Raw genomic sequence first — 11,741 nt, forward strand, 5'->3', positions numbered from 1 at the left:
CCAGACTGAGTCTGGGGCTGGTGGCCAGGGGCACCCAGCTCCCGCCCCTTCCTGGTGGCCCGAATCCCCAAAAGCCCCGGGCCTCAGGGCCTGGCAGTGGCTCCCACGGTGTTTTTACCTGCCAACAAACATGGGGAATTTCTTTCTCTTACGTAACATTCGTGCCTAAGGCATCACACTGTATTTGGGAAGTGTTGGAAAGTAAGAAGAAAATGAGACTCACTCGTCAGCCCGTCACCTGCAAACAGCGCACTTGGGTGCTTAGCCGTCTTCGGGACCTCTCCCTGTGCACACGTGTGTGGCACGTGTGCGTGCATGGCATGTGCACGTGTGTGTGGTGCATGCCTGTGGGGGGGACTCCACACCATCGAGTCCTCACCGGGCCCGCTGCTCCCAGGCCTGTCCGGTCCGGCCCGGCCGGCACCTACCCACCTGTTTCGAGGTATTTACGTTTCGTTTTCACTGAAGATCCCACCAGGCGCCTATCTGTGTCACCGTGTGCCCAGTGGCATGGCCCAGCAATGGGAGTGCCCACTGGGCGCCTGACCCCTCCGACCCCTTTGTCCGGCCATCGGTCCTTTCATCGCAATGACTTCTGTGCAGTGGCCTGCGGCACAACCTCGAGTTTCCAGGCCACGTCGCCTCTCCCCTGGGAGACCCCAGGGTCAGAGGGCCAGGACACATGGAGGCTGCTGGCCTGCAGCCAAGTGACCCTCCGTCAGCTCACAGCGCCCTCCGGCCGGTGGGTGAGAGTGGGGAGCTACAGCCGGGAAGGCGGCCCCTGACGCAAGCAGCAAGCCTGGGGCTAGGCGTTCCGTGTTGGCACATTGGCCCTGGCGTAGCACCTCCTGGGGCTGGTGGGGAAGTGGCCCAGACGTCTCTGCAGCCAGCACGTGGATGGGGGTCAGGGGGCTGGGGTCAGCCGACAGGACGGAGCGGAGGTGCCAACAGACCAGCTGACCACCCCACAGGTGCCTGTTCTGGCCCCAGGCTCAGCCATTGGACTGAGAGGCCGAGGGGCCGCTGAGCGGGGAGGTCGGCAGGCTGTCGGCAGGCTGTCGGCAGGCAGCTGGGCGGTAAGAACCGGAGCAGCTCCCGGTCAGTCATCGGTTGCTGTGACTGTCCCCAGGACTCCACGTGCAAGCCCAGCTGGCGCCTTGGGTGCCTGTTGGTGCCATGCGCGTCGAGGTATGTGAGTCCAGCCCAGGCTCAGGTCCAGTCTGCTGTTTCTGGAGGACGCATCTGCTGTGGGTCAGTCACTCGGACAGGGTGAGGGGTGAGGGGCCCAGGTCACGGAGAACCTGTGCTGACCCCGGAGTGGACCAGTGCTGGCTCAATGTGAGCAGCCGAGGCCCTGTCCTCGAGGCCACTGCTCCCTGCAGACACAGGGCCCCACGTCCTGACCCCAGCCACGATGGTGTCCCCACCACCACATCCCTGCAGCCCCCAGAGTCCCCATAGCCCCCACTTCCGTTCTGTCCTGCAATAACTGAGCTGCCGGCTGTCCCAGCAAAACACCTCCAATTGGGTGGCTCAGACAGACGTTCGTCTGTGGCCCCGGAGGACAGACCACCACAGCCCAGGTGCCGCCGGTTTGATTTCTGCCAAGAGCTTCCTGGCTGGCTGAGTCCCCATGGCTGAGGGGGCTCTGCTGTGGTTTTGTCCTCTCTTGGGGGTCACCCGGTGACCTTCCTTAACTCGGCCACCTGCTAAAGGCCCCCCCAAATACAGTCCTGGTGGGCTGAGGGGAGGGGCTCCAGTCAGCACATGCCCTGCGGGGACTCGGTGCACGGCACGCAGCTTTCTGCTCATAATGGCGTTTGACACAATTTAAGCAAATCTGATGTGCTTAGCTTGTGATTTTAATTAAACATTTAGAAGCATTTGACTCAAGTTTATAATCAATATCTAAATATCTTGGAAATGTTATTGGTTAATTTTTTTTAGTTGGGATTCATTAACTGTGCAAGTGTTTAAATATTTAGGAAAATATGCTTAATGGATTTGGGAAATCAGGGAATTGATCATGAGACAGCGCACAAAGAATGGCGAGCTTCCGCTGCGCGCCAGAGCCCGTTGGAGATCGCAGAGCCCGAGACAGACCTGACACTCGGCCTGGCGGCTGATGCCACGGAGGCCCGTCTACTGCGCTGGTGAGCGTGGCCTCCCCCAGGGCTGCGGGGACCCGGCCCCACGCGTGGGCCCCTCCCACTGCCCACCCGCCCCCAGCGCAGTGCACCAAAGGCTGGGTTCCCGTTTTGTGAGCCAGGATCTGGGAAAAGTCCCGAGTCTCCCGGGAGACCGCCAGGCGCAATGACAGCGTCATTCAAGGGAAACACGACGGGAAATGGGAGGGGGAGGCCCGGATTTCTGAACGTGAGAACGGGGGCAGCTGGAGGTAGTGGGCCGGGAGCAGAGGCGGGGGCCACGGGGTCGGTGACAGGAGCCCCAGGTGGGAGCACTGTGCGGATGCAGGGGGTGACAGGGTGGGGCGCCCCGTGCTCCCTGCAGGAGAAGACGACCCGCTGGGGGAGGAAGTCCCAACAGGCCCCGGCAGGGACAGCGTCCCAGCGAGCGGTGGCCCGGGTGTGACAGCCGTGGGCCAGGTAGACCCCGACCTGAGCGGTGCTCGAGCCTCTGGGCTGCAGAGCAGTCCCCCTTCCCCGGAAGCAAGAACAAGGCCGCCCAAGCAGAGGGCGGAGGGCGGAGGCGGAATGGGGGCAGGTGAGACAGGGTCGCCGCCTATTTCGGGGGCTCGGGTGAGAGAAAGAGCGCCCCGGCCCATGGAGCCCCGCGGGGCGCCCGCCTTCCGTCTTCGAGGAACCGGCGGCGGGACTCGCGGAGGTGCGAGCTGCGGAGGGCGGGGCTGGTGACGTTGCCGACGTGGGGCCGCGTCTCCGCGTCTCCAAGAGCCTCTCCGTCCAGCGACGCCTGGGTGCGTCAGGGCTCCGTCCCTGTGCGTCGTTAACGTGGCCGTGCGTGCGTGACACACAATGGCAACGTCACCAGTCGCAGCGTCGCAGCGCGCCCCGAAGGCCAGGCTCCTGGTCCCAACGCCGGCGAGTGGGTGCTCCGAGCTGCCTGCGCCGTGGCCCGCGTGGTCGACCTGCGCGCGGTGTCGCTTGCGGCGTCAGACCTTCTCCTCCGTCCACGTGAGTCCCCCAGCGTGACGTTTCTAAGGGTCCCGTGTGGTCTGCGCCGCCGTCACTTCTTCGCGGGGTGTGAGCTTCCGTCCGTAGGGCCGACCGAATGAGTCTCGCCCACGCGCCGTCGGGCGCGCTCTTGGGCTGTTTCCAGTTTTTGCTACTAACAGCGATGTTTGGGGACGCCCCGCGGCTCGGACAGGCATTCCCCCAGGGCTGAACCGAGTGCAGAGAGGCCCGGAGGGCGTCTGCCCGCGCCCTGCTCCCCCAGCAGAGCCTACCCGTGTGCCGAGCTCCCGGGCCCGGGCGCATGGTGCCGACAGAACCCGGCCTGTCCCGCTGTCCCATCAGCCAGCAACTCCTGGCCTCCCTGGTGGTTCCTTCTGGCCTCTCCTGCTGTTTGTCCCCTCGTCCCACTTGCGAGCTTCCTGTCCCTCAGTGCCCGTTCTCCTGCAGGTGGCGCATCTGGGTCCCACCCATTTCTCTGCAGGTGTCTCCTCCCAGAGGGTGGGCTTATACGTGGAGTCGTCTCGGTAACGTCATTCTCTTGTTGTGTCCCTCTCCCAGAGACCCTATGGGTTATGTGGGCACAGGGACGGCAGGTGCTTCATTGGGCTGGACGCTGGGCCCGCTATAATCCCCAGCACGTGGGCTTTCAAGAGGATGCCACATCGTCTCGGGAGATTTTATTTATGGCGGAGACAGAAATCCAATTTCGCTTTTTCCACACGAATAGCTAATTGCGGAGGCGGCTTTGTTCAGTCCGCTCCTTCCCCGGCACTTCCCAGCCTGTTGCCATAAATCAGTTCCAAGGATAAGCCGGCCCCTCGGGCCTGAGTTCTTGCCGCCACGTGGCCACCCCTGTCAATGGCATGGTGACGGGTCTCAGTCAGCAACAGCATGGGAGACGGTGCTGGGAGGGGACCCAGGGGACCTCACTGCTCAGGCGAGGGCTTTCTCATCACCTCACACCACGCTCCGGTGGCAGGTAGACAGACAGGTGACGCCTTTGCCACTGGCTGTGGGGAGGGGCAAGCAGCCTCTTCTGCCCGGCTCCTCAGTTGTGTGATATCAGCCTTCAGTGACTTGGACCCGTGTGGACACAGGGTGCAGCCCCCGACACGGAACACGCCAGACGCCAGCACCCCGCAGTCACAACACTGGATGCGGGTGGCCGTGCATACCCTGAGGTTTCTCTGGGGTGTGAACTCGGCTTGAACGACACTGGATGTCGTGTGTCCGGCCTCCTCCCTGGATGGTCTGTGGGCACCTCGACCCCAAGACCACCTCCCCTCACCCAGCTCATGGCCTTTGAAGTGACATTCACAAATGGGATGCGTGTGCCCCCCAGCCCTGGGCAGCAGAGAACACTGCCGTCGTTCCAGAAAGTGCCCTCCTTCCCCCTCACAGTCCCCACTGCCACCCCTCAGGGCGCAGCGGTCTGGCTTCCAGCTTCACAGAGACACAGTTGACCCCATGGCACCCACTCTCTGCCGTGGGCACCCCCACCTCATGGTCACTGTGTGGCCAAGACAGCTCAGTTGGTCACCCTTGTCATCACTGCGGAGTCCCCTGGGTGGCAGATCCCGGGCGCTGGACAGCAGGCCCGCGTTTCTGTGGGGCACGCCCCCCCCAGCCACATCCCCAGGGGGCCTCCGCGGGTACAGCTGGGGTTTCCCTGGGTTGCCAGGACCCCGGCGCTGGTGGGGAGCCTGCCTTCCTCCTGTGACACAGAGCAAGCCCATGCCCCTCAGAGGTGGGGCTCTGCAGGCAGGTGTGGCTGCCGGAGTCTCCTTCTGCCCGCAGGCGAGGCCCAGGTGAGGCCGGTTAGCGGTGAGCCGCACGCTGCGTGGGGTCTCTCCTGAGGCTGGCCCCCCACGGGGCAGCTGCTGGAACCCGCCTGAGCCGGGCGTGCGTCCCTGAACCCCTGCTCCTCGCCACTCGGCTCTGCTTTTCCTGCCGGGTCTTCGGTCTGCCCGCCGGTGAGTTGTCGCAGTTGGCAAGGAACGCCGGACCCAGAAATGTGCCTTTCGCCTGTTTGCAAGTCGGGCAGCTTCACCGTGTCTTGCTTACAGATCTATGGGGTCCCTTCCCAGCTTTGGGGTGAGTTCCACCAGGCCACAGGCTTGCAGATTTATTTGCTTAATCATGTCTCCCGACGCACAAAGTTTCCAATTTTAATTAAGCCCAATTTATCACTTTGTAATGGTTCTTTTTGCCTGTGTTTAGGGTTTCTGTAGCCCACGATTACTCTATTTCCTTCTAGAAGCTTCCTGGTTCTAGGACCCACCTCAGATTGCTTCTTGTGTCAGTTCCTCCCTGATGAAACTGTCACCCCAGACCGGGGACGAGGAACCACCTGTCACCCCTGCCCCCCGCCACGGGTTGGGTGGGGTGTGTGGGCAGGGCGTCTCTCCGCTCCCACCTCATGACCCACCCCTGTGACCGCTGCCACTTTCGGTGAGGTGTCTGTGGCGTTTTGCTCAATTCATTACTAGTGCTGACGTTTCTCCTGGATCTCCTGTGCCAGCGTTCCCTCTCCTCCAAGTTCCGGGTGAGCCAGTCCCGGGGGTCTGGCACAGTTTTCAAAGGGGGGCAGGCGTCCACCCTGGCCCCGGGCGTCTGCGAGTCCGCCCCGGGGACCGATTTGCTGGGTTTTAAAAAAGGACTTGGGGATCTGTGTTGATGAGGTGCATTCTGGGATTGCCTTGTCCCGGCTTTGTCCGTGCCAGAGTCTCGCCGTCTCACAGTGCGGCACCCCACCACCATCCCTCTCCCGGGGGGGGGGGCGGCGCTGTGTGGACACAGGGCAATATCCTCCTTGAATCCATGGTGGAATTTGCCAGGGAAGCCGCAGGGGCCTGGAGTTCTGTTTTTGCAACGTTCTTCAGCGTGAATCTCATTTCTGTAGCAGAGAGAGGACCAGCCCGTTCCTCCGTGCTTTCTTGAGTGAACCTTGGTCGTTCCACCCTCTCTAGAGCCTGGTCCCCNCCCGGGGGGGGGGGGCGGCGCTGTGTGGACACAGGGCAATATCCTCCTTGAATCCATGGTGGAATTTGCCAGGGAAGCCACAGGGGCCTGGAGTTCTGTTTTCGCAACGTTCTTCAGCGTGAATCTCATTTCTGTAGCAGAGAGAGGACCAGCCCGTTCCTCCGTGCTTTCTTGAGTGAACCTTGGTCGTTCCACCCTCTCTAGAGCCTGGTCCCCTCGGAACAGGACCCCTGAGCATGGGCCGTTGCTGTGTCCTCAGGGTGGCCTGCGCTCACCTGGGGTGCCGCCAGTCCGCTATTTACCGCCTTCTCTTTAAGTCTGGCTGAAGATTTATTAATGTGACTGACCTTTTCAAAGAACCAGGTTTTGGTTTCATTGATTTTTTTTTCCTGTTGTTTTTCTCTTTTCAATTTCACTCATTTCTGCTCTTTTTGTCTTTCCCTTCCTGCTGCCTGCTTCGGGGTTAATTGGCTCTTATATTTCAAGTTCTGGTCTGGGTCCAGCCAGAAGCCACACAGTCATGGAGGCAGCGAGGTCGCACATGACGAATGGTTTCCCAGTGGGGACAAGGAAGCATCCGAGAAGAGGGGAGGCGACCACGGCAGGGAGCCCAGGCTCGGGGCCTCGAGGCCAGGCCCCACGGGGGGGCAGCGGCGCAGCAGTAGGTGGCGGAGAGTTTGGGATTGCGGAGCAGGTGCCTCTAGGTGCTGCAGGTGGAGGTCCCAGAACCAGGTGTCTGTGTGGGGTAGGGGGTGTGGCTCAGGACAGGCGAGTCAGCTATGTGGCGCGGGGGGGGGGGGGGCACAAAGGGGCGTCAGGTGAGTGGCAGAGGCTCCGTGTGCGCCTTGGTGGTGCTCCCGGCTCCGGCTGCCCCACCTGCGTCCTGGTCTGGGGGCGAGCAGAGCAGAAAGCTGGGGGTCACAGGCTTGGCCCCGAGGCCCATAGTGAGGACAGAGGAAGCCGGTGTGCCGCCAGCAACAGGGCTCACGTAAGACACAGCCGCGGCCTGGTCACTCTTCATTCAAGCAGGTAACATGCCTTTGAGTTTTATGTAACATTTGGAAAGACTGAAAATACCTGGAAACAGTAAAAAAATCAATACTTGTGGTACGGACTATTTTCCCAAACTGCAGTGCACTGGAACCGGTACTCAGTGGGCATTTTTTTTCATTAAATTAGAGTTTAAAGATGTTCTCCGAAACAAGTCTGGAGTAGGAGAGGAGACTCAAACCTTGTGACAGTGACGAGGAGGTCGGACACTGAACGTCCAGCGGACGTGCAGGAGCGAATGTTTTCACTATTGAGCAGAAAATGAGAGAAGCCAGGAGCTCCCATCAGACGCCCCTGGTGGGGAAACGGGCGACCGCACCAGTGAGCGGGAGGATTTACATCGAAACCCAGACTGCGGCGAGATGCACGGCTCTGAAGCCGATTCTCCAAAACCAGTGGGCGTGCGGGCGGCAAGCGTGCCGGCTTTGCGGTCCCAGCCGCCAGCCGACACTGCACTGTCTTGGGCGGCCGGCGCATCTGTGTGTCCCCAGGTGGCTCCTGCGGGTGCCGAAACCCACACACCTCTGTGGCCACTGGGCACGTTAGCTTCACCGGACACCCTGGAGTGGTGACGGGAGGTCTGGGCGGGGTGTGCTGGGCCCTGCAGGTGCGCTAGAACATTCCCGAGTGATGCAGGTTGAGTGTGACCCTGAGAACCCAGGAGACCCTGAGGGTTTGACTCTGAAGCTAGAGGTGGTTGGGGCCCAGACCACCAGCCCGCTCCCAGGAGGGTCCGACGGGAGCTGAAGCACGAGACACCTGGACCCAAGGCCCTGAGGCTGCCCCCTGCCAGGCGATGGGGAGGGAGGGAGGGAGGGACAGACAGACAGACTGCAGGAGCGGGGAATTCTGGGAGACCACAGAGGACAGGCACCGTGAGTTCAGGGCGGTGCTACAACGTGGATTCTGCGCCCAGAATCTGGGCGTGGATTCCAGGGACCTGGGGTGGGGGTTGGACCGGGGACCCAGGCCTGAGCCAGGACTCGGGAAGTGCTACCCCTCAGAGCTCAGTGGCAACGCCCTGGGCCTCAGCCATTGGGGGCACTGGGTCAGCCTGTGCCCCTGGGCTGGAGCCTGGGTCCTGTGCTCTTGGCATGATCCCCAGGGAGCACAGTAAGAATGACGTGGAGCCAGGTGCCCTGGGTACCTGCCCGAAGCAAACACGGGTTTTCTCGAAGGAACACACCTCAGGGTAGGCCTGTGAGTTCCGAGAGTCCCGGTAAGACACGCCGACTTAGGAAACTCACAGGACTCCGCCGTGAGCCTTCAGACCCTGGACACAGCAGAAGCAGGGGACGTAGCAGGCATGCTGACGTGTGGAGACCCGAGGCTAGGAATGGAACAGGAGCCAGGGAGATGGCCACGGCACTCAGCACCCCAGGGACAAGAGGGCCTAGGAGATCTGAACGGCGACGCCGCCACCTTGACTGCGCAGAGGTTGCAGGGCACCTCCTGCGTGATCGCAACACGTGCTTCCTTGTGCCATGGTCGCGGTGCCCTCAGGTCAGGGAAACTCGTGACGCCACAAGTGTGAAAATGCAGGCGAAACAGACAAGCCCCCAGGAAGATGCACGTCGTGAAAACTGGTGCGAACCTCCCGCCTGGGCTGGACCGCAACACTGGCAAGAACAAACCGGTGTTTTGGAAATCCTCCCGTGAGGCAGAAACCAGGCTCAGCCCACAGTCCTGACAGGGGCGGCAGCAGCGGTGGGGCAGAAGATAATGTTTGACGACATCGTGGTCACCAAGTTTGGTGAGAAGCTGTAGTTTACAGAGCCTTGATTTTTTATTCTTCTGTTCTGTGTGAAATCTAAATCGAGGTGGGTCGTAGACCCCAATCTCAAACTTGCCCAGCCACACTGACCCTGGGCCAGACCCCACACTGGTCTGGACTTGCGTCTCCTCGTGGTCACACGGGTGACAGGCCGCTGGCACTGCCCGATGGGCTCCCAGACTCCGCCTGTTGGGTGGGGATGGGACCGACCCCGTGCAGGCGCACATCTGCAAACGCAGTCTCTCACACGCAGAGTCTGCCCCACCAAGGCCTGCAGAGAAAGACTTCGGATAAAAGGGGAGTGTTACGAGGTGTCCGCCTCAGAGGGCCTAATACTGGAAAGATGTAATTTTCCTCCAAGTTCATCTGTAAATTGGAAGCCACTGCACACAGAAGCCCAGCAAGACTCTGGGACGCAGCGCAGCTCCTGTTCATCCTTAAGGACCCGCGTGTGGGCACAGCCGAGAAAATGGGGAACACGCGAGGAAGGGAGGGGGCTTCCCCACCCGACATTGGGTGAGTCCCTGGTTACCGCAAGCAGCCCGGTCTCGGGCGGTGGGGGGCCACAGACCTGGGAGGGAGGGACAGGCGGGGCAGTGGGCAGCGGCCTGGGGGCGGCGTTTCGGGCCAGTGGACACAGCAGGTTGTCAGGTGCGGAACATCAGGTCGGCCTCGTGGGAGACGCGTCCAAGGCTCCTCCTCCAAAACCAGACCAAGGTGAGCTCCAGGTGTCGGCTGTGGGGAAGGAAAGTAACAAAGGTGAATTCTCGTTTTGCGCTCTGGCTCCCAGTGCGTTGGGCGTGGAGGCGTGAGCACCGTGAAGGGCAAGCCCCGTAACCAGGCCCGGGGGCGGCTCACCAGTGCCCTCCGGTTTCCAGTGAGCCGGCCTCTCCCCACCGCCGTTCGACTTGTCCTGAGGGTTTACTCTTTCCGATGCCACCTCGAGTGGGGTTTTCTTAGTGTCTCCCTCCGAGCGTCCGTTGTCTGCCGAGAAATGTAACGGTGCTTCTGTGGATTGGTTTGGGGCCCTACGGCTTTACGAAATTCGTCTGCTCTGACATCATGTCATCTGCAAACTGTGCCAGTTCTCCTTCGTCCTGTGCGGCCTGGATGGCTTTCGTCTCTTTCTGTCTGGTCACCGTGGCCAGGACTCGCAGGGCTCGCTGAGTCGAAGTGGGGAGCGTGGGCATTGCCGTCCCGCTCCTGGTGTCAGAGGGAGGGTCTCCGGAGCCTCACTGGTGACTGTGGTGGCCGCCGTGGGCTGTGTCGTGTGTGGTCGCGGGACGCTGAGAAAGGTTCCTGCTCCGTTTGTCCAGAGTACGCGTCCTACAAGGACACTGGGTTTCGCGAGACGCCTTTTCGGCGTCTGCTGGGATGATCACGTGGTGTTCGTCCTGTGCATGTGGACGTGCCCGGTCACTCTGCTTTGTGGGTGTTGGGCCATCCTCACATCCCTGGAATAAATCCCGCTTTGTTGTGGTGTGTGATCCTTTTATTTTTAGTTTTTTCCTAATGCTTGGTTAAAGGCGTATTTATTTATTTTTAGAGAGGGGGAGGGAGGGAGGGAGAGAGAGAAACATCAGTGTGTGGTTGCCTGTTATGAGTCCCCTACTGGGGACCTGGCCTGCAACCCAGGCACTTGCCCTGACTGGGAATGGAACTGGTGACCCTTTGGTTCTCAGGTCGGCACTCAATCCACTGAGCCACGCCAGCAGGGCTGTTGACCCTTTGAACGTATTGGTGTTGAATTCAGTTTTCTAGTATTTTGATGAGGATTTTGTGTCTGTGCTCATCAGGGCTGTGGGCCTGAAGCTGCCTTTTCTGGTCTGCTGTGGGTGCCAGCGCACACCGGCCACGCGAAAACGAAATCAGAGGGGTTCCCGCCTGTTCCGCGTTTTGGAAGAGTTTGAGGAGAACCGGTGTCACTTCCTCCTGCGGTGCCGGCAGGACCCACCGGTGAAGGCGCCTGCGTCGGGAGGGTCTGACCTCGGCCTCAGGCTCCTCACTGGCGCCCAAGCCGCTCGGGTTTCTGCTTCTGCGGGGCTCAGTCTCGGTCAGCGGGCGTGTCTCCGATGTGTCTCTTTCTCCAGCTTCTGCTCCTCGGCGTCCGGCTGCTCAGAGCTGCCCCTGCATGTTTCTGGGCTATCGGTTGGAACGTCGCTTTCCTTTCTGGTTTTATTTGTTTTGAGTCCTCGTTCTTTTTTCCTTGGTGAATCGAGCTAGAGGTTGGTTAATTCTGTTTGTTTTTTCAAAAAGCCAGCTCTTAGTTTCATTGATTTTTCCTTTGTCTTTTCAGCCTCTATTCCATTTACCTCCGCTCTGATGTTCCTCGTTCCCTCGATTAACTTTGGATTTCATTTGTTCTTTCTCTTCCCAGTTCCTCGAGGCGTAAAGTTGGGGGTTTGTTTGAGGTTTTTCTTGTTTCCTGATGAAGGGAGCTCCTGTACGAATGTCTCTGTCAGAACTGCCCATCTCTAGTGGGTCTTCTTCCTCTTGGACCTGCCGGTGGCTCGGGCGCGTGCAGTGTGCTCTGCGCCTGCCGGTGAGTTCTCCCGTCTCCCTCCTGTAACTGGCACCCAGTTTCACACCCTTGAGGTTGGAACAAGGTGCCCGGCACAGAGTAAGCCTTTGCAAAGATGTTGGCTGCTGTGGGCCGACGTGCAACCTGTCCCGGAGGGACTGGGCTGTGGGTGTCCACCTGCCCAACCAGAGCAGCGCAGCAGCGAAGGGCAGCGTCCTTCCCTGAGTCTCTGTCCCATGACCCACCCGTCGGTGCGCGTGGG

Source organism: Sturnira hondurensis, unplaced genomic scaffold (genome assembly GCF_014824575.4).
Source record: "Sturnira hondurensis isolate 20B ecotype Veracruz unplaced genomic scaffold, ASM1482457v3 Scaffold0009733, whole genome shotgun sequence".
Lineage (NCBI taxonomy): Eukaryota > Metazoa > Chordata > Mammalia > Chiroptera > Phyllostomidae > Sturnira > Sturnira hondurensis.